This window comes from Ochotona princeps, chromosome 12 (genome assembly GCF_030435755.1).
Source record: "Ochotona princeps isolate mOchPri1 chromosome 12, mOchPri1.hap1, whole genome shotgun sequence".
NCBI lineage: Eukaryota > Metazoa > Chordata > Mammalia > Lagomorpha > Ochotonidae > Ochotona > Ochotona princeps.
Genome location: NC_080843.1, coordinates 45649195 through 45672633, shown reverse-complemented (window position 1 = coordinate 45672633; position 23439 = coordinate 45649195). Strand labels below are relative to the sequence as shown.

The 23439-nt window shown below is 43.5% G+C and overlaps 1 long non-coding RNA gene across 1 annotated transcript; it reads left to right on the top strand.

Annotated features, from left to right (window-relative positions):
• The first annotated feature begins 16 nt into the window (after positions 1-16).
• On the top strand, positions 17-3864 carry LOC131481576 (uncharacterized). The gene is made up of 4 exons (XR_009246414.1): positions 17-178; positions 1824-1923; positions 2737-2945; positions 3365-3864. It is a non-coding gene; the product is annotated as an uncharacterized LOC131481576 (long non-coding RNA).
• Positions 3865-23439: the final 19575 nt, after the last annotated feature.

The window sequence follows — 23439 nt, the reverse complement described above, 5'->3', positions numbered from 1 at the left end:
TTGGTGCCGCTCACCCGCCAGGGCACTTTATACCGGGAAGAGCCGGAAGCACGCCTGCGCACTGCCTACCCCAGTACGGCGCGCTGGCGTGGACAAACTTTCTCTCCAGGGGCGTGGCTCAGTTCCAAGTGGGCGTGGCGACTGGTGAATTCAAGTTCTGGATGGTCCGAGTCAGCAGGTCAGCAAAGCATTTCAAAGGTAGGCTAGCCTAACAGGAAAAAAAAAGTGTCAGTATTAACAAAAAGGAACTTGAAAGGGAAGAAAGCTATCTATGTGGGTCCTATCCTAACCAAGTAGGGGCAGCTTTTGAAGGGCAGGGTCAGGTTGATAAAATGGCGCTTGGAGCCAAGGGCCACTTATACAAGTGACCTCTGGCACTGGGACTGAGTATGTTGACCTAGAAGAAACTGGGGTGTCAACTCCCAGGCTGCCTCTGAGTTCGGATTAAGCAAGCAGGGCACCTCGCTTTCGTACTCTCCTTAGAGGCCATGTTCTCTGGCTTGGGCAGGGCGGCTGTCTCTGGGGGCAGTAACCCTCACATGGGGATGTCTGTCCTGCTCTGGCTTGGGCCGTGTCCACGCCTCTGCTTTGAAGGCTTATCTCTGTGAGGGCGAGAGCCAGGAATAAAGATGAAGATACCCAGGTCCATAACAATTTCACAGTCTTTCCTCAGATACCCTGTTTTCCCTCCACTCTCGCCTCTGTCCTCCACTTCAGAAACCCCTATCTGTGTTTGAAGATTAATGTAAATGCCACTTCCTATTGTGAGGAGTTAAATGAGCTCATGGACAGGTCAGGTCCTTGTCACAATGAGACAGATGATCCTTTATGAGTGGGCAAAGTGCTTGCTCCTTCCCAGAGATTGCCTTTAGCAAACTCAGTTGGTTCAAGAGAATAGGCTGCATCGGATTTTCAGTTCCCACCCTCTGACAGGTTTTTAGTTTTACCGGGAGAGCAGGCTAGAAAGGATTACCAATTCAATCTTCTGATGAGATTTTATCCTGGCCTCTGATTGGTTATTATCCACACCCTCTGATTGGATGATGTTTCTGATTGGATGATGTTTCAACCCTCTATTGGTTGATAGGTATTATTTGCTCCTCCCCAGTTGGTTAAATCTAAGTAGCCACCTTTTATGCATAAAAACGAAGCTCACAACCTTCCCCCAGAAGGGCCACTTAACTGCTGCTGGGGCAGAAGTCTGTGGTGTTGCTTTGCCTCTGTCCTTGTCCGTATGGAAATTCTGTTTTGTTTTTGTTTTTAATTGGAAACAAAGATATACAGAGAGAAAAGACAAAGAAAGATCTTCCATCCTCTAGTTAACTCTCCAAATGGCCACAAAGGCCAGAACTGAGCCAATACAGTGCCCCCTCCAGGTCCCTCACATGGGTGCAGGGTCCCAAAGCTTTGGGCCGTCCTCTACTGCTTTCCCAGGGCGTAAGCAGGGAGCTGGATGGAAAGTGAGGCAGCCCGGACATGAACTGGCACCCATAAGGGATCCTAGTGCTTGCAGGTGAGTGATAAACCATTTGAGCCATTGTGGTGTGCACGTGCGCATGCGCTCTTCACAGTGAGACAAGAACCAAAACTGCCCTCCTGGTCCTGAACTACTATCTAACCTTCGATCAGCCCTCCGTGCCAGGAAGTTCATTTTTTTTCACATCACACTGTACTGTAATAAACACCTTTACATGTCTGCCTTTGTTTTCTAGACTATGAATTCCTCCTAAGTGAAAATAGTCATCTCTCCCAGCTTTATTGAGGAATTGTTAATAATTTTTAAAAAAATAATACTTTGTTCATTTTATACCCACAACATTTAGCACAGTGTTTGACACATTGTCAGATTTCTACAGAAAATTGGCCCTTTGATTGAATGAAAATTTGTTGAAGAGAAACAAATTTGTTGAAGAGAAGCAAACAGTAAGGCATTGTAAAAATAACAGTTTATTTGGTTCACACATGAAAGCTTTACACACACTTAATGAAATTCTATTTCTGCACAGCATAGGGCCAGGAAAAGCTGTCGGGTCTAGGAGATCACGTTGCAGAACTAACAGGAAAGAGAGAGAGATCGTGCATGGACTGAAGAGGAATGTGGCATCCTGTGTCACAGCTTGGGAAGGGACCTACGACGTGTACAGGGCAAGCAGTAAAACGTAATTGCTTTCACCTATGATCAGTAGAGTGGGAAATTAAGATATAATATCCTGCGAGAAGGGAAGGGACGTATCTGGGGAGTCTTAGAAATGGAAGTAAGAGCAAAGGATTAGGACCTCTGCCTTGCTCTATGAGACATGGGAGGCTGTAAATGTGTGTGTGTATTTGAGTATACAAGCATGTGTTTATAGAGATTACAAGAGATCAAATGGCTGGAGAAAAGGCTAGAAGAGATGGGAAATGTACTTTTTTTTAAAAAAAAAAAAAAAGCTTATTTTATTTTATTTTTGATAATGTTTACATGGTTGAGGAGGACGGAAGCCCATGTGGACCACTGATTAGGGTGGGAAAAGTCGAGGAATGGGGGGAAAGTGGATGAAACAATTGTTTCTGAATTTTTTTTTCTTCCTGTATCTGCAGGAAGGGAGGAGAGAAGGTTCCAAGCAGCCTAACTGCATCAGCGGGATGTGGGATGACCACTCAGTGAGATCCTAGGGTCCCCAGGATGGAACATGTCCCAAGGGCACTGCCCAGGTGGTGTCAGTAGTTCTGCATTGTTGATTTCTTTGTTCCTAGGTTGAGGAAATCCTTCCTAGGTCCATCAGCTGACATAGTCCGTCATAGTCTCCACTCGCCCAGATACTTACTATCAAAGCTTAACAGGAGAGCTGTCCAGTTTGTTCTGCCACACATGGTACTAGATGTCCTCTGCAGGCTTCAGTGATCTGTCATATCACTCAAGGGCATCTGGGCATGCCATCCACTGCACTGTCTTCAACAACCAAGTAAGCCCAGTTCTGACACATGAACTCCACGATCAGACCACAGATCCTGTAATTTCCCCTGTGATGGAGTTTTGAGACCAACAGTTCAGTTGGGGGTGTCCCCAAAGAAATCTCACATAGATGACCCCAGACCTGACTCCTTTCTGTGCCATCCAGTATGGGGTCCAGCTCAGTTCATCAACCACTTAAGCCTACACGCACATTGGTGGTTAGAGCTGCCTGGTCAGTTCTATCTCCAGCCCCATCTCTTAGAAAAACAAATGGATGCTGCGGGCCAGCCTAACCCTATCACATACCCAGCCATCACACGTACCAACTGAAAGTGGAGCCTAATCAGAACAACCCCCCGCCAAACCCTCACTAGGCCTGTCCCCAGCCCCAGTTTGAAAAGTAAATCTTTTTAAATGGTTTTTCTATAGGGACAAGGATAGAGTGCGGAACAACAATTGATTGAGCTCTCTTTCTGCATACACCATTGAACAAAGAACAAGCTCCCTCATCTGTCCTTTCTAAACCTCCTTCTAGCCGGACACACGATGTTTGCAGTGCTATGAGAGGAAACAAAAGCATGACCTCTGTGGTCCAGACCCACAGGTTCACCCCAGAGATCTGCAGGATGGCAGACACTGCAGCCAGGTGCCTGATCCCCTGCATACCTATATATTTATACCTGCTCCTCTCTAAGATGTTTCATGCGTATCATTTCATTTAGTCCTGATAATAGCTTGTTGGGTTAGGAATTATTGTACTTGCTATAGCACCATATGTTATTCTAAACTTTCAAAACTTGAGTCAATGTCTCAGGATTGTGCCCAGCCAAGTATTCAATACTAGAGGTCAGTGCCTTCCCACCTACCCCCCAATCAAAGTTAATTCCATACTTCTTGACTTAACCAGAGGACTGACTCTTCAAATTCTAATCAAATCATTTAGGGCACAAAAGCAATCTTGTCTTGGAGGGCTAAATAACTTGCTGACAAGTACAAATCTTCTTTTCTTTCTTATAAAAACAGATTTTTATTTATTTGAAAAACAGATTTACATAGGAGAGAGAGAGAGAGAGAATCTTCCATCTGCTGATTCACTCTCTAAATGGCCACAATGGCTACAGTCCAGCTGATATAATTCCAGGCTCAGGGAGCTTCCTCCAGTCACTGGCGTGGGGACAGGAGCCCAAGGACTTGGGCCATCCTCCCCTGCCCTCCCAGGCCATAAGCAGGGAGCTGGATTGTAAGCCCCATACAAGTTTTCAAGTAGTCTAGTGGTGTTTAGACCAATTTGTGAACTTCAACTTTATCTCAGGCTTGGAGTCTGGTCCAGACCCTAAACAGGTCTCCCTGTTAAATAGGTAGATTTATGTTCCCCTGCTTCAGGGGTCTGCTAAACCAGTAACATCAGCAGAAACTCATTCCAAGCATCATTGCCACCAACAACCAATCTTGTTCTGGTCAGAGGAGTGTGCCCAGTGTCTGGTCCCTGGACCATCTCCAGGGATGTCAGACACAAGAGCCCTAGTACAGGTGAACAAATGCAGAGCCCAAATCAGGTGTTGTAGCAGAGCAAGCTTCCACTTGAGATACCCACACCCCATAGGAGAGCACAGGTTTAAGTCTCAGTCCTTTTGTACTTGCCATCCAGCTCCCTGCTAATGCACACAGAAAGCTGCAGATGATGCCTCAAGTACTTCAGTTCCTGCCACTCATAGGAGAGAGCCAGATGGAGTTCCTGGCTCCTGGTTTAACTGGCTCAGTCATGATTGTGGCAAATATTTCAAGAATGAACCAACAAAGAGAAGACTTACTCTACTCTTTCTCTCTCTCTCTCTCTCTCTCTCTCTCTCTCTCCCTCCCTCCCTCCCTCCCTCCCTCTCCATCTCTCTTGCTATTGTCTTCTAATAAATTTTTGCCAAAAAAGAAATCAGAATGTCTAGAGGTACATTTGTAAAATTACATTTTAGCAAGCTTCCTGGTTATTTCTTTAGCACAGCAAAATCTGACAACCATTGCTCTAATCCCATACCTGTAAATTTCTTAGAAATTGGGCAATTTTCCCAGGTTTCAGACACTAGAGAAAGTTGAAGACAAATCCTTTTTTTGTTGGCTGCTTTATGGCTGACTTCCTCCATGCCTTGTAAATTCAGAACACCACTGTCCTATCAACCAGCCATTACAGTTCTAGTAGCTGAACCGTAAGAGAAGCTGCTACAGGTGAGTTGAGGGAATTTGGATGACATTAACAGGTGGCTGAGTCTGCCCTCTGAGTTGGTCTCCTTGATGTCTCTCCAAGTCAAATTCCCTTTGTTGAGCCTGGTGAGATGTCTCAATTGGCTAATCCTCCCCCTGCAAACACCAGGATGCTGTATGGGCACCAGTTCATGTCCCAACTCTTCCATTTCCCATACAGCCCCCTGCTTGTAGCCAGGGAAAACAGTAGAGGAGGGCCCAAAACTTTGGAACCCTGCATCTGCATGGGAGACCCAGAAGAAGCGCCTGGCTCCTAGGTTCTGCTCCCGCCATTACAGTCATTTGGAGAGTGAGTCAGTGGATGGAAGATCTTCTTTCTGTCTCTCCTTCTCTCTGTAAATCTGCCTTTTCAATAAAAATTTTTTTAAATCCTTTTGTTTATATTCATTCAAGAACATTCCTGCATAAGGAACTAATATTTCAGAGGGAGTTCACATCAGCAAAAGCCACCACTGAAAGTCCTTCCTTATAAACCAGAATTATTATTTGTTGGTTCTTAATATAAATATTGTAGCTTGGGCCCGGCGGTGTGGCCTAGCAGCTAAAGTCCTCGCCTTGAAAGCCCCGGGATCCCATATGGACGCTGGTTCTAATCCCGGCAGCTCCACTTCCCATCCAGCTCCCTGCTTGTGGCCTGGGAAAGCAGTTGAGGACAGCCCAAGGCATTGGGACACTGCACCCGCATGGGAGACCTGGAGGAAGTTCCAGGTTCCCGGCATTGGATCGGCGCGCATCAGCCCGTTGCGGCTCACTTGGGGAGTGAATCATCGGACGGAAGATCTTCCTCTCTGTCTCTCCTCCTCTGTGTATATCTGGCTGTAATAAAATGAATAAATCTTTAAAAAAATAAAATAAATATTGTAGCTTGAAAATTACATAGTATGGAAATGCAGTAATTAATCTGATTTTACTGATAGTCTTGATGTCACGGGTAATTTATTCATTTATTTGAAACACAGTTACAGAGAGAGGAAGAGGTCAGGAAGAGAGATCTTCATCTGCTAATTCATTCCCCAAAAGGGGTCAAGGCTGGATTAGGCTAAAACCAGGAACTAGAAGTGTCTTCTGGGTCTCACATCGGTGTGGCAGGGTTCCAAACTCTTGGACTGCCTTCTGGTGCTTTCTGAGGCTCTTTAACAGTGAGTTGGATCAGAAATGGAGCAGTGAGGACTCTAGCCAAGGTTTATATGAGATGCTAGCTTTAAAAAAGTTTATTTATTTTGGAAGGTAAAGTTAAATACAGAGAAAGCCAGGAGGTTGGAGCTTCTTCTGCATGAGTGCAGGAGCCCAAGCACTTGGGCTGTCTTCTGCATTCTAAGGCACATTAGCAGGGAGCTGGATCTGAAGTAGAGCTGCTGGGATTTGAACCGTCATCCGTATGGGATGCTGATGTTGGTGGTGGTGGCTTATTTGTTGTATCATGTTTCTGTTCCCTGGGTAGATAATTTTGCTTCAATATCACCCCAAAGCTACCAAAACTCTCCTATGAATTCTCCCTACATTTTCATCCAACTCTTAAGTTCTCTCTTTCAGAGAATTTCTGACTTTGGAAGATTCCTTGCTTCTTCAGTCACATGTAGGCATACAAGCTTCTGTATCGATCAGTGTAAATTATGAAATTTGGAGCCATTTTTTTTGTTTTATTTGAAAGCTACAGTTACATAGAGAGAAGGAGAGCAGAGAGAATTTTCTACTGGTTCACTCCTCAAATAACTACAAGGGCTAAAGCTGGACCACTTCAGAGCCAAGAGCCAGGAGCCAGGAGCTTCTTCTGGGTCTCCCATATGGATCCAGGGACCTTAAGATTTGGGATATACTCTACTCCCTTCCCAAGGGCATTAGCAGAGAGCTGGATTGGAAGTGGAGCAAGTAGAGCACAAACTGGCACCCATATGGGATGCTTGCACTCCAGATGGAGGCTTAGCATGCTATGCCATGATGCTGGCCCTTGAGACAAAAATGTGCTGAAGTCACAGCTCTACCACATGCCACCCTGATTATGTTCATCTCTCTGCACCTGTTTCTTACTTAAACAACGGATTATTATTTTCACTCTGAAGCGTTATTATGCAATTAAATGAGAAAATATCAAAGCAGTTTAGTACTCTTACGTGAAAACTATTTGGTAACTGAAAGTGAATATATTGTTATTAATTGGTATAATTAATAACATAAATTAATTGCATTAATTATATTGTCAAGTCATTGAAAGGAAGCACAAAATTTTATCCAAGAAAGTACAGTACTGAAATGTATTTAACAGTTGGCTTTCCCAATCTGCTTTCCTCCTCCCCCTGCCAAAAAAATGCCCTGATTTGTAGTGTTTGCCAATTTCTATGCTGTAAGTACTTCTACCTAGGTGATGTCAAGCTATCAAGAAAGCATCACTGAACTTAAGGTTCGAAGATATGAACTGTACCTTAGACAATTTGTATATTGGGTGGAGTTCTACATCATCTATATATTGTATAGGGTTATGTAATATACTGGTACAATAAGCAGTATTTTCCTATCTATAGCTACATTAAACATAACCTGAAAACCATGGGCAAAGCAACTAGGCAGCAATACATCTTTATTGCTTTTGTAGGTATTAGAATTAATTTCACCAAAACTGTTCTGATCAAGAGGAAACAAAGGGCAAACTCCAGGGTGGGAGACCTTGGGTATTGGTGTCTGCAGAACAGAGAGGATGCTGTGAGCACGCTCAGGGAGCAGGTGGGGAGGCCGGGACAGCACCATGGCCTGGAAAAGGAGGGCCAGACAATAAAAGCCTCATTCCAAGCACATGCAAATCAAAGGAGAGTTTTAAGCTTAAGTACAAAATAATTTGGCTTACATTTTTAAAAGGTCCCTTCTTTTAAAAGAAAATTTTTATAAAGTACCTCCATTATTGCTAAGGGGGAAATGGTTTTGAAGCGGGTTGGAATGGAAATCCAAGGACCAGCAAAGACACTTTGGCAATAATCCAAGTGAGAGGAAGCTGGCATTGCGGTACAGTACACTAAGCTGCCACCTGCAACACCAGCATCCTATATGAGTGCTAGTTCAAGTCGTGGCTGCTCCGTTTTCATGCAGCTCCCTGTTAACACTCCTGGGAAGCAAGGGAAGATGGTCCAAGTACTTGAGATCCTGTCACACATATGACAGACACAGATGAATTTCCACGCTCCTGGCTTAAGCCTGGCCTCACCTGGCCATTGGGGATATCTGAGGAGTGATTCAGTGGATGGAAAATCACTTTCCCTTTCTGTCTCTCTCTTTCTAATCTGCCTTTCAAATTAATTAATAAATTAATTTTTTAAAAATCCAAGTGGCATAGTACAGTGGTTTGGATTAGGCAAGTAGCAGTGCAGGTAAAAAGAAATGGGTGAATCTGAAATAGATCAGGGATACACTTAAGAGGCAGAATTGACCAGGTTTTTGATCCTTAGTTGTGTAGAAGATTAGGACCAGAGCCAGTGCTGTGTTAAATCTGGTAAAGCCACCACCTGTGGCAGTGCCATCCCATATGGGTGACAGTTCAAATCCAGGCTACTCTACTTCAGATGCAGCTCCCCACTAAGCAGCTGGATAAGTAATACAAGATGACCTGGGCCCCTGTACCCACACAGGACACTTGGAAGAAGTTCCTGACTCCTGGTTTGGACCAAATTGGCTCCAGTTGTTGTGGCCATTTGGGGAGTAAACCAGCAGATGGAATATTCTATCTGTTCTCGGTAAGTCTTTTAAGTAAATAAACATGGCACGAAAGAAGTCAAGGAAGGAAGGAAGGGAGGGAGGGGGGGAAGAAAAGAAGGAAAAAATAAGGGAAGGAAGAAAGAAAAAGAGAGAGGGAGAGAGAGAAAAGGGGAAGGAAGGAAGGAAGGAAGGAAGGAAGGAAGGAAGGAAGGAAGGAAGGAAGGAAGAAAAAGCTCACACAGTGGCTCAACAGGCTAATCCTCCACTTGCAAGCACCAGCATCCCATATGGGCACCAATTCATGTCCTGGCAACTCCACTTCCAATCCAGCTCCCTGATTCTGATCTGGGAAAGCAGAGGATGTCTCAAATCCTTGGACCTCTACACTCATGTGGGAAACCCAAAAGAGTCTCCAGGCTTCAGGTTTCAGATCGGCCCGGTTCTGGTCATTGTAGCCATATGCAGGCGTGAACCAGTTGATGGAAGATCTCTTTCTCTCTCCTTCTCTCTGTAAATATGCCTTTCAAATAAAAATAAATCTAAACAAATAAACAACAACAACAAACATTGACTCAGCACTGTAGAAGGACATTGTGACCCTAGAACGTCAGAATTTACAGGATTACAATGGATAGGATAATATTTGTGTGAAAACAACTGAATGGATACCTTTTATATAACTGATTGGAAAACATTTATATGAGAACAACTGAGTGTGTACCATTCACATAACTAAATGGATATCATTTGTATGAGAGCAGCTGAGTGGATAACACGTGATGAGAACACTTGGTGGGATATACAAAACAAGAGTTCCAAACAAAAGTACAGAAACAGTTGATGGATTTTGTTGATAAGCTCAATACCTCCTCCCATATCCTATATGACCCTCGTTGTATAAAGTCTGATGCCCCTAATAAACCTTGACTTTCAACCACCAGTCAGAGTCCATGTGCATTATTATTGGCTCTGTGCACCAAGTCCATCGCTGCAGTACAGCAACACAGCACAATAGCCTAGTGGCTAAGTCCTTGCCTTGCATGTGCCAGGAATCCACATAGACACAACTTCATGTCCCAGCTGTTCCACTTCCAATCCAGCTCCCTGCTTGTGGCCTGGGAAAAGCAGTGGAGGACTGGCCAAAGCCTTGGGACCCTGCACCCCCGTGGGGAAGAACCAGAAGCAGCAGCTCAGCTCCAGCCATCGTGTCCACTTGGGGTATGAACCAGTGGAAAGAAGTTCTTTCTCTCTGTCTCTCCTTCTCTCTTTATATCTGCCTTCCAATAGTAATAGTAATAATTATAACCTTAAAAAGAAAAAAGCACAGAAGGAAGAAAAGAGAGAAAGAAAAGATGGAAGGAATGAAGGAAGGAGAAAGGAAAGGAAGGAAGGAGAAGGAAAGAAGGAGGAAGGAAGGAAGGAAGGAAGGAAGGAAGGAAGGAAGGAAGGAAGGACGGACATTAACATCAGCTATGAAGTGACAACTCAGGACCAGAAAGCAAAGCAAAACACACACACACACACACACACACACACACACACACACACACACACAGTGTTGCTCTTTCTGAATTAGACAAGATCCTGCATGCATTTTGCCTGATGGATGACATGAATTGCAATTGCCCTGGACTGCTTCCACTAAGTGCCTTATGTCTCATGTAACATATGGCTACTGTGGTCCGCAAGAAGCCTTTGTTCTCACTAAATCAGTTTAATTGCCCACTGGGGATTACTATGGGAATAAAGTGTTAAATACAGCAGGAGAAAATCTAATTTGTCATTGCTGTAATTAAATCCAATTTATTTCCATGTATAATTTACCAACACATTTCTATTACACTTTATATAGTAAATAAAATTATAGTTAGAACCAGCATTGGAATACTTGATCAAAATGCCCAGATTAAAAATCACAAGTAGCAGTGAGTCCTAAAATATCATATTAAACAGATGAATCTTTACTAGTGTTCAGATTTCAAAGCTGAAGAAACCAGTCATGCTGAATATCAATAAGGAATCATGCTCCATTCCTCTAAGAGCAAAAGCTAGGAACTTTCATTTTAATTGTTCAGAATTCATAACTACGTAGCACAAACATTATAGATGGTTTTCAAATCCAGTGTTAGGTGAGAATAACAGGTGAGTGCCATTGTGTGCAGCTAAAAAATGCTCAGTCACAGGCCTCTTCCCACAAGTAGAGCTCTTGCCTTAGGCTTGTCCGTGTGCGTTGCTCTTTCCAGTTGTGCCAACAACTGAGCTGACACAGTGGCTCTTTTGTGTGACATTACTGGGGGCTGGTGTCTTCCCATTCTATTCCTTTACCATCCTTGTGTTGTCCTTGTCTATGTGGTGAGCACCATGTCTGCATTTTCAACCAGCAGGAAAAGAAAAAAATGGAAATAGATTGTAGATGATTTTGGCCAGAGTTAAAAAGAAAGACATTTTGCAGTCTGTTTAGATGGAAATCCAAATTAGATCACACATTGTCATTGGTGTTCATGTCTCTTAGTTCCTCTTTCTCTCTCCCCTTCCTTCCCTCATTGTTAAAAGAATGAGGTAGGTAGGTTAGGTTACTTGTCACAGTTTCCAGCGTGCTGGAGTTTTCCAGTTCCACCCTCAGAGTCTTATACATAGCATTTCTTTTTCCTCAAGATTTTCTACAAATGATAAGTTAGATTTCCAGGCATGCTCACGACGGGGGAGGTTAGGTAGCTACAGAGAAGAGCTGAGCTTTGACAGCTGTAGTCTATTTGTGCAGCAAAGGGATGTGATCTGACAGCCCCAGCCAAGCTGCCCCAGGACAGCCCCCAGGAGACCTGCAAGGCAGTGTAATGGCTCCAGGAGCCTGATCCACTGTGAGACGGCTTCAGTCTCATGCACAGCAGCTGCAGCCAGCCTCTGCGTGGCATCCTGGCCTGGCTGATGTGACAGCCAGGTTGGCATTGCCCAAACCCCCTTCCCTGCATACCACCAAGCTCCTCCTTTTTCCTTCAAAAGTAAACCATAAATCCCACAATGCAAACTGAGCAACCAAGCATCAGCCAAAAGGATCCAACATGGCTGCAGGATGTGTCCTGTGAGAAACTTTAGGTCACTATAATATCATTAAAATATAATGACCATGGCCAGCACTCCCACCCCCATCAGACACTTTACATTTCTTACATTTCCACAAAAGGGAACAGAAATGGGCACTGCCCAAACTCCATTGATTTTTGAATTTTCAGTTAAGTCCCATTCCAGACACTGCCTCCTATACCTTCTGTTAGTATGAGATAGATAAATGGATGACCCCAACTTTATTGATCGGATCTCTTTTTTGCATGCTTTGTCTTTGTTATTTATCCCTCTCACCTGCAGTTAATTCTTGAGTGTTTACTGTTTGTTTTAAATAAATCCTGCCTTCCTATATACAGTATATTTCCACCCAAGACCTTTCAAGCACAGAGGAAAAAGCCTACAATAAGCTCTGCTGGGAGGCCAGGTGCCTACAACAATCAGGCTCAGGTTTTATTCTGATGGGGATGAGAGGACACAATTGACCACACAGATAGCCTTGTGCATGAGGTATACAAAATTTGGTTTACTTTCTTTTTGTGATATTGGCAACCGCTGATTAGAATCTAAACCTAATCATTCAATAGACACTGTGAAGTTAGTATATCCTAACATTTCTACTTTAGAGAAACTTCCTCACCAATATTCCCATGACATAAGCAATTGATGTCCCAAAGAGAGCGTCTCTCAATCTGGGCGTAACACTTTGCTTCCCACACTCATGCAATCTTTATATCCCCAAACCAGTCCTTTTTGCTTATTTTCTCCCTATGCTATCCTTTGATCACTCATCAAGAAAAGCCTCTACTGCCCATTAATGTTGAAACCTAAACATTCGCCATTGGTTGATTGCCTAAGTGCCTTTGCTCCGCCCACAACAGGTTTCTGCAGCATTTACCCCATTGAGAGTTCAGACAAAAGAGGTGGTCTCCTCTGGGATGGTTAAACCAAGAGAGTCAGGTAGTAGGTAAGTGCTCTATCTGAATGCACACTCAAGGCTGTGGACAAGGATGCGTTACCTGGGGGCCACCAAGAGGGAATACACAGAATTCAGTCCCAAGTGTTCACTCCATCTCCAGTTGCCCAACAGGGACACATCACTGCTATGTGTCAGGACCAGATAACTCTTGCGAGGACAGAACTGATCAAGATGGAATCACTCCTGAGAGGAAACAGAAGTTAATGGTGTTTCTGCTCCATTACTATTTATTTTTCCAGCTTCAAGGCTCAGATTCAACTTTGGCAGGAGACAAAGCCGTTAGTAGTTACTTGTTATTGTGCATTGTTTTATTCCTATGTACCCTTCATTAACGAGATAATGAGAATTTGCCCATTTCCTAAATCCAGAGAGCATTATGTAAATCACAGTTTTAAATTGATCTTGTTATATGGATTCTTCTACAACTCCTTCCAGCTTTCAGATACCTTGAGCAATGAACGTTATGTTGTGAAAGTGCTCTTAATTGCTTTCCCTGGGATCAGACCTCTTCTTTGTAAATCATGAATCCAATAACCACAGAGAACCAAGAGGAAGAATTGACTGTGAGTTCTACAAGAGTTATAATTTGACCTTTGTAAAAATTTAATTCCAATGCAAATTTGTTTTCAGTAGATTTTCTTTTAACATTTTCTAAAGAGAACAACTGTGAATCCTCACACTTGGCTTATTCATGATCTTAGTTAACACTGAGGCTTCATCCAGGCTCTCCTTTAGGGACTAAAACCTCTTTCTAAACATAAATGGTGGGTCACTGATGATTGTCCAAAATGCATGTAGCAGTCCTGATTTTCTGCATTGCTTATGGCATCAAAGTTGTTAGGTGTTAGAAAGACAAGTACTAGGATAAAAATGGCTCCATTTCCCAACAGACTTGATCAATATCATCTTCTGTGAGGAGATAAACAGAGGAAATAAGTTGCACCTGCTACAGTACTATTTAAATTTAGATGAATTCCCTGCATATAATTTTAACTCTGCCAAGGAAGGAAAACTAAGACTATACTACTCTACTGAGGTTGAAAGAATACCAGAACAAACTATGATTGGGCCTGAGTGACGGCTTATCTTCCTGGGTAACTGCTACTGCTATTGGCAATGAATATCGAGTGGTTTTCAAATGTTCCAAGTCTCTGATATTCTTTCAAAGCATGAAGCCTAGCAGCTTTGTTGTGGGATAAACCTGCTGATTAACTTGAAACAAATAGGAAGAGGTGAAAATGATATTCTGATTTCTATAGCTACATCATACAAACATGGCTTTTTCTCTCTCATTTTATTCAGGCCAGTACATTGGGGCTAACAGTCTAAACCTAAAGGTCAGAGTGCATCAGCAGGGTGCTTGTACCACAGATGTTTTTCTTGGTGTAGAAACAAGTTATTTAGGGGATGGTTTACTTGTTGGGTTCATTTGCAAGCAGAGGAAGCTTCGGTTATCTGAATAGAGGAACGGTTTCCTTCAATAGTCAGCTGGACTTGAGGGGGAGAGGAGAGAGAATTCTAATCTTAACTAGCCTGTCATTCTGTAAAGTTGGGGGATCCTGCTGAGGATTGGCCTTATCAGCAGACTCAGGCTAAAGGGAAAATGCCTGTCCTTGTCAGCTCATTCATTTGGGGCGGGGGGGGGGGCGAGGGAGGATGACCACAAGTAGCTCGGTGGAGCAGTCCTTGTGCTGAGATGCTCATGTGTCAAGAGCCCAGATGGAGGCGAACCAAGCTGCTAGCACCAAAGTTTCCAGCTCTGGGAGTGAGCGCCTTACGAAGCAGCCTGTCTTGCCTCAGCACTTCAGAGGACCTCAACCCTCTGTGTTGGAGCTCTCCTCTAGCAGAGCCCAGCCATCACAGAGACCAGCAGTGAGGGGTAACAAACATTCATGCGAGAATGGAATCTAAAGAGAAGTTCATAAGGCAGGCATGATGGCTCAACAAACTAATGTTTCACCTTGCAAGCACTGGGATCCCCAAATGGCACCAGTCTGTGTCCAGGCTGCTCCACTTCCCATCCAGCTCCTTGCTTGTGACCTGAGAAAGCAGTTGAAGATGGCCCAAAAGTCTTGGGATCTGACACCCATGTTGGGGACCTGGAGGGTGCTCCAGGCTCCTGGCTTCAGATTGACTCAACTCCAACCATTGAGGTCACTTGAGAATGAACCAGCAAATATAAGGTATCTCTCTTTCTCTCTCCTTTTTTCTGTAAATACGATTTTCCAATCAAATTAAATCTTTTTTTTTAAAAAGAAATGTTTATTTTAGTAAAAAGGCAAATATAATACATATTTTCCATGAACCTCCTATACACACTCCTCCTATCAACATGTGGCTTTCCTGGTGTATGTAAAATCATCTTTCTGTTGGAGTAGATCAATCAACCACCTCAGTTATATGTTTGCAGCGAAAACCTGGACAAGGGGAAACTCTAAGATGGACTATGTCAATCAGTGGACTCTGCACCAGTCTCATTGTACCTGGATTGTTGCTGATGATATGTTGGAGCTTCTAATTGATCGAGGTGACGCTCTGCTGGCTCTGCCTTCAAACCTGAGAGGACCTCCCTAAGAGGCCGTTGAACTTGACTGGACAAGTGGGATGCTGGACTCTGTATGGTGTGAGCTTTTAATTAGGGAATCTCAACGGAACTTGAACTGTTGTTATGCATCAAGGTGAAGGAACTCATTATGGGGGAAGGGTTTGGGGTGAAGAGGGGAGAATCCCAGTACCTATGAAATTGTGTCATGTAATACAATGTAATTAATGAATAAATGAATAGAAAAAAAAAAACAGACAGAAAAAAAAAATCATCTTTCTATGTCTCTTCAAAAATCTCTTCTTAAAATGCAAGAGGGCCCAGCGGCGTGGCCTAGCAGCTAAAGTCCTCGCCCTGAACGCGCCGGGATCCCATATGGGCGCCGGTTCTAATCCCGGCAGTTCCACTTCCCATCCAGCTCCCTGCTTGTGGCCTGGGAAAGCAGTCAAGGACGGCCCAAAGCTTTGGGACCCTGCACCCGCGGGGAGACCCTGAGGAGGTTCCAGGTTCCCGGCATCGGATCGGCGCAGCACCGGCCTGTTGCGGCTCACTTGGGGAGTGAAACATCGGATGGAAGATCTTCCTCTCTGTCTCTTCTCCTCTCTGTATATCCGGCTTTCCAATAATAATAGATCTTTTAAAAAAAATGCAAGAGGCAAATGGAATAGCATCTAGGAGAGGAAATGTGCTTCTTCTAGGAATACGTGCCCATAGAGACCTGAATCAGTCAAAATTTTGTTACATAGGAAATGATGATTTCCTAATGACAAGCAGGTTAAAAACGCTCCCTTTTGATGGTGCCTCTTAACAACTGGGTGAGTCATTTCATTTTCCAGATGCTCATTCGTATTGCTACAAGGACCAATTGTAAGATCATTCAATTCTTAAACTTGTACTTTAATAAGTAAAGTAAAATACCTAGGTCTTTCAGGAACATATGCACCGGTAGGTGTTTGACCTAGTGGTTATCTTCTTAGGATACCTGCAGCTCAGTCAGCAAGCCTGGCTTCCACTCCTGATCCCAGCTTTCTGCTAGTGTAGACCTTAGGAAGCAGCAGTAATGACTCAGGTAGTTAGACTTCTGTCACACAAATGGGAGACCCAGATTGAGGTCTCAGGTACTCTTTCTAATAACTCTCTCACACAAATACACACATTTTTAAAGTTCAAAGAAAAAACATATTCTAAAAAATTGTGCATGGATTTCAAAGTTTTTTGGCACCAAAATAAATCACTCTTTTAGTTGTATTTTCCATGAGTCCTGTCCACATGAATGGTTGAAAAGCCTGGTTTAGGCTCTGGCAGTGTGGCCTAGCAGCTAAAGTCCTTGCCTTGAACGTGCCGAGATCCCATAAGGGCGCTGGTTCTAATCCTGGCAGTTCCATTTCCCATCCAGCTCCCTGCTTGTGGCCTGGGAAAGCAGTGAAGGATGACCCAAAGCCTTGGGACCCTTTAAAAAAGAAAAAAGAAAAGCCTGCTTTAGAGTGCTGCTTGTAGATGCATACATTTATCGTTTTAACAAAAGATTGTTCATCTGCAAAATAGAGGAGAGTGAGATGGCTCATTTGTATGTTCATTCGGTTCGGTAAACATTTATTGACTCATTGCAATGAGCACAGAACAGTGAATAAGGCAAATCAATATTTTAGGCCTTGGCCAACCTCAGATGTTGTGTTTTTCTCTGATTCCTTGATAATTAGAATTATTTTTCTCTGGCCTTTCACCTACCATCTCATGACAGTGATGACTGTATTGTGTACCTTTGTGTAAAAAGACATTTTGCAGGCCCGGTGCAACAGGTTAAAGTCCTGATCTTGAACGCAGTGGGATCCCTTAGGGGCTCTGGTTCTAATCCTGGCAGCTCTGCTTCCCATCCAGTTCTCTGCTTGTGGCCTGGGAAAGTAGTCAAGAATGGCCAGAAGCCTTGGGACCCTGCACCCACATGGGAGACCTGGAAGAAGTTCCTGGCTCCTGGCTTCGGATCGGCACAGCACCGTCCATTACAGCCACTTGGGGCATGAACCATCGGATGGAAGATCTTCCTCTCTGTCTCTCCTCCTCTCTGTATATCTGCCTTTCTGATAAAAATAAATAAATCTTTGAAAAAATGAAGACATGTTGCCAGTGAAAACGGGGAAAATTTTGATTAAGATCAGAAACCTATGCCCTTAAGATTGGAGCAAAAGAAAGGATTGCAGTGTAGTACAGCAGGTTAAGTGATTATCCTATATGATCAAGAGCTTCAAGTCCTGACAGCTCTACTTTCAATCCAGCTCCCTACTAACAAGCCTGGAAAAGCAGCAGCAGATGGTCCAAAGTGCTGTGGTCCCTATCATCCACATGGGAGACCGGAATAGTCTTTCTGGCTTCATGCTGGTTGCTGATGTCGTTTGTGGAATGAACCGGCAGATGGAAAATGTCCCTGCCTCTCTCTCTCTTTGTAACTCTGTATTTCAAATAAATAAATCTTTTTTCAAAGACTGAGTGAAAGAACATATCCTCACATTAAATCACCACTGGCAGCTTGCCACAAAATCCCCCTCTAAGCATTCTGAGGTTCATTGACTTGACTTCCAAAATTACTCCACAAATCCCTGGGAAATTCTGCAGTATTTTAGAAACAGTGAGATTCTGACAGCATGTCTGGTATGTCCCGTTGTAACTTCCCAATTTGACAAGTACAAGGTTTCTCTAACAACAGCCAATGGGGTACGTTAGAAAAAGTAATAGAGGTTTAACTCCAGTTATGTGAGCTTATACCTGCTGATACCTGCCACCAGAAACCTTTAAAAAATCTTATTAACAAACCCTTAGGCAGAAAAAAATATGGGGAAGAGAATGAAAGATGAAAAAAAAAAAAGCTACAAAGTAAGAAAAGAGCAAGCAGTCACATCCCACCAGGCTGAGCTGGCTGCTTGTACCTGCCTGTTCAGAGGCACCAGGTGTACCAGGCTACCTGTCTTTGGTCTAGCTCCTTCATTTAGCAGCCAGTGAAGGCCAAACCAAAGCTATTATGTTAAAATGTCATTTCATTTCCCTGAGAGGTTAGATTTTCTCAGAGCAATTGCTTTCAAAAGCTGAAGGCAAAATTGGTTTATAAGACGAAAGACTATGTGGATTTTACAACTCACGCCTTTATGAGTTCTTACAATAAAATTAAGCTTTATGCGGATGAGAGGCAGGATGCTAGTCTTCCAGGGACATCTCTAGCACCAAAAATTTACATAAATGTGGCTAAATCAGGTACTTTAAGTGACTTGTGGGTGAACAAGCATTGTTAACTAATTACACGGCTGTGCAGATACTTTCCATGAGCACTTGACATGTATTAACATCAAAGACATATCAACAAATATGTGTTAAAATAATAAATAGCTTCCAGGAAAGCAATAGAAAATATCATTTAGACCCCTGTGTGTCGAGGCCCCGGCAATTGGTTTGGTGACCCTTTACCACCTCTGCTTCAGTAAAGCTGTTCTAGCTAAAATGATGACATTAATTTACTGCCTTTGGTTTCGTTGGCATCCATGATGGGTTAGCATTATGGCCTTTTAGAAGGCAAGATTGCTGAAAAGCAATGCTGAATCAGACACATTTATAAGGCCAAATAGCTTTGCGACCGGAAATTCCTCCTCAAGCAAACACACATGCACCTAATTATAATGAGCTTGATTTGTGAGCTCAAGATTATAATGAAGAGTAAGCATCCTCTGGTGAAACAGACAGAGCAGGCACTGTGGCTTCTGAAGCACAATTTGCAAAAGCACATGCTGCAAAGAAGCTGGCTGAATGCTTTTTGTTGGCGATATGCTCATTAGTAACTGCTCTCATTTCTTCAGTCCCTACTTTTTACTTTTCTTTTTCCACTGATCTTAACGATGCAGTTAAAATCCCAGTGTTCAGTGGTTTCTAAAGCTAGAGTGATAAACAGTACCTGACCCCATGTGATCTTCTGCATGAATAGAGATGGGGATTTCATCTTCCAGCAAGCTGATTTGGGATGGTTGCTAAGGAGACTGTTGGCATCTCTGCATCCTAGGTGCCCCATTGCTTGGAAAGAATTAGAGCGGCTTTGCTTGTTAACTCTCCCAGAGAGGAAAAGCAAAAAGTCATTAGGTAGCCAACATTTTAAGATTCTGCTGGTCTCTTTAATGTTTTGTGTGCCGCTGGCCTTAGAGTGTAACTTGTGAAAATGTTGGCATCTAAATGAGAATATGCTTCTAGAAATGACAATAAAGCTTTGTTACAGAAAACAGAGGCATCCAAGCTCAGCTTTGGAATCCAAATTCTCTGATCCAGCATGTGGCACAGGCCTGCTTTGTTTTGTGTTTTTGTTTTGTTATGTTGTTTTTACAGAACTGCCCACCCCCTTAAAGTCAGAGTCAGGAGACCAAGACCAAATACTAGCCTTGCTTCTAACAAGCTGTATGACCCTGTGCAAATATCCTCTCTGTGCCCAGTTTTATTTTTTCTAAAACAAAATAACAGTAATTGTAATATCTTGCAATGTTGTTCTAAGACTTAAAGAGGATACTGAGAACAGGTTTTCAAAAGCTACCTGTGAATTGCAAGCTAAATTTTAATGATTGTGGCTGGTATGAATATTCCCCTAGGGCACAAACGTGAAGGAAGTTGGCCACCAGCAATGTAGTAAGGGCCCCAGGGACTGGCACTCCTGGAGGGAAAGAGAAGGAAGCAATTGAAGAGGGAAGGGTTGAGGTCTAAATGAGTGCAGGCCCAACAATCACCTTGGCCAACCATATGGCGATCTGCTCTGAGGCCAGAACATTCCTACAGGATTGTCTTGAATAAGACAAGCTTTCGCTTCTTCTTGTGTTACGAACTGTATGTTTATGTCCCACCAACACTCATATGTTAAAATCCTATTCCTGCTGTGATGCTATTTGGAGATGGGGCTCTCTGAGAAGTAAGTAGGTTAGATAAGGTCATGGCAATGGGGTCCCTATGATTAGGTTAATGCCTTCTTAAGACAAAGAAAAGGGGTTAGTGTTGTGGCACATTGAGTTAAGCCACCACCTGCAGCTAGGCATCCCATAGAGCTGTTGCTTCAAGTTCCAGAGCTGCCACTTCCAATCCAGCTCCCTATTAGTATGGCTTGGGAAGCAGTGGCGATGACCATGTGCTTGGTCTTCTGCATCCTTGTAGGAGTCTGAGATGAAGTTCCTGGCTCCTGGCTTCAGCCTAGATCAACCTCAGTCATTGTGGTCATTTGCGGGGCAAACAAGCAGATGCAAGATCTTTCTGTGTCTCTTTTTCTCTCTGTATAACTCTGACTTTCAAAAATTAAATAAATCTTAAGTGATGGTTAGAACCAGGCTGGACTGCAAACACCCATCAGTTCCAGTGGAAACAGGGATGGAAGCGGAACCAACCCAGCAACTGCAACCACCAGCTGATAGGGGCAATGGACTGTGCCGGGCCCTGTGCCTGCTGGTGCATACAGGAATCTGGTCTGGGAACATCTCACACAAAGTTTCTTCTGGGATTCCCCCCAATCGAGCTTTCGGTCTCCGAACGCTAAACATCAAATGACAGAGGACAGAACAAGTCAAGCAACTACCTCAGCTATATGTTGGCAATGAAAAGACAGAGCAACTGGAGACTATATGATGGACTATATCAGTCTGTGGATTTTCCAAAGACCACATCGTGCCTGGAGTGGTAAGAGTGGCAGCAATACAGTTCTGTGGAACTAACAAAACCACTCTGCCGGCTCTACCTTCAGATCAGAGATGGCTTCCCCAAGAAACTGATGATCTATATTGGACAACAAGATGCTGGACTTTTTGCCTGGTAGATGCTTGCAATGAAAGAATCTCAACTGAATTTGAACTGTGATAATGCAACAAGGTGGAGGAATCCACCATGGGGGGGAGGGTTTGGAGAGGGGTGGGGGGAATCCCAGGGCATATGGGACTGTGCCACATAATGCAATGTAATTAATAATAATAATAATAATAATAAAAGGAAAAAAATAAATAAATCTTTAAAAAGAATAATAATAATAATAAGAAGTCCCCGGCACGATAGCCTAGTGGCTTAAATCCTCGCCTTACAGGCTCTGGCTAGTTTGTGTCCCAGCTGCTCCACTTTCCATCCAGCTCTCTGCTTGTGGCCTGGAAAAGCAGTTGAGGACAGTCCAAAGCCTTGGGATCTTACACCCACATGGGAAATTCTGAGGAAGCTCCAGGCTCCTGGCTTCAGATAGACCTCAGTTCCAGCCCTTGTGGCTACTTGGGCAGTGAACCAGCAGATGGAAGATCGTTCTCTCTGTCTCTCCTTTCCATAAATCTGATCTGCCTTTTTCATAAAAATAAATACATCTTTTTTTTTAAAGGAATATATATATCTAAGAACATAATATCTAAGAACATAGTAAAGTGGCTGTGTGCAAACCAGAAATGGAACCCTCATCAAAAACCCAGTCATTCTAACACCCTGAACTTGGATTTCAGCCTCTAGGATAGTAAGTAAAGAAATGTCTGTTGTTTAAGTTACCCAGCTTGTGATATTTTAATTGCTTGAGTTGAGATATTCTCCATTATTGCATCTGGGCTGCCATGGGAACAGACCTGGCCTTTGTTTAGTTCAGGTAATCCTGCTGTATCCTATTATAGCGGCTTCCACAATCTTGCTACTACTTCTTTTTCCTTTTTTTTTTCTTTAAAGATTTACTTATTTTTATTGGGAAGGCAGAGAAAAAGAGACAGAGAAGGAGCCTCCATCTGCTGGCTCACTCCCCAAGTGGCTGTAACAGCTGGAACTGAGTCGATCCAAAGCCAGGAGCTTCTTCTGCGTCTCCTATGTGGCTACAGGACCCCAAGGCTGTGGGTCATCCTCTACCGCTTACTCAAGCCACAAGCAAGGAGCTGTATGGGAAGTGGGGCACCTGGGACATGAACCAGTGCCCATGTGGGGATCCCAACACTTAGAGGTAGAGGATTAGCCAGTTAAGCCACCACACTGTCTTCTTTCTCCCCACATGCTAAATCTCTTAACAAATGCATGTGGATGTAAACAGACTTTCACTTGTAAGCAGATGTAAGCACTTGTAAGCAGATGTAAGATTTGTTCTTTAGAGAGACTTAAAGTAGCACGTGGAGCAGGTATGAAGGAGCAGGAACAGGGAGGTCATGGAAGGACTAGGAGGTGCAGGCAGTAAATCAACTGCACAATCCTTTCTAATTTCCCCAAATGACCACTGACAGGATTTCAATATATCAAAAAGAATCAAGAGAGTAGTGTAGAAATATAACAACATAAGAAACTTCTGCAGCATTTTCAAAGGCAGCAAGCAGGAGAGTAGAAACAGATTTAACCGTGAGGAGACAGGTGCAGTCTCACTGCCTGGGGAAGAAGACTTCTCCCTCCATTTAGAATGTGTTCAGCTGCAAGTAGTGCATAATAAACAGAAACTTCTGTGGAGAAGGATTTGTTTTTCTCAGATCCCAGGAGGTTCAGGGGGAAGCAAATGCCAGAGCTGATTCAACTATTCACTCACGCCAGGCTCTGTCTTTGAGCCTTGAGATTTTTAGCTTGTTGACTTCTGTTTACCTCAAGGTCCCAAGTTGCTCCCTGCAGCCCCAGATATTATCTCTGTGTTCAAGAAAGAATAGATAAAGGGGAAGGCTCATGGCAGTCACATCCACCCCTTCTTATTGAGAAAATAGATATGTTCTAAGTCTCTCCAGCAGACTTCTGCTTAGTTCTCTGTTGCTTTGCGAAAATTCAATGTCCGAGGACTGGCCAACAAAGGTGGAAGGGGCCACAGGGCTGAAGAAGTGGCCAAACCCAAGAGTACACAAAGTGTAATTCACTGGGACAGGAAGGGGGAGAGAGAGCAGTGTGGTCTTAGGTGGTCATGAGCCAAACGGATCCCCTTGCTTCCTGTCAGCAGTCAGGGATTTATGTCAGGCTAACTTAAGCATACCTTGACTTACAAAAAAAAAATCCAGGAATTAGACAAGG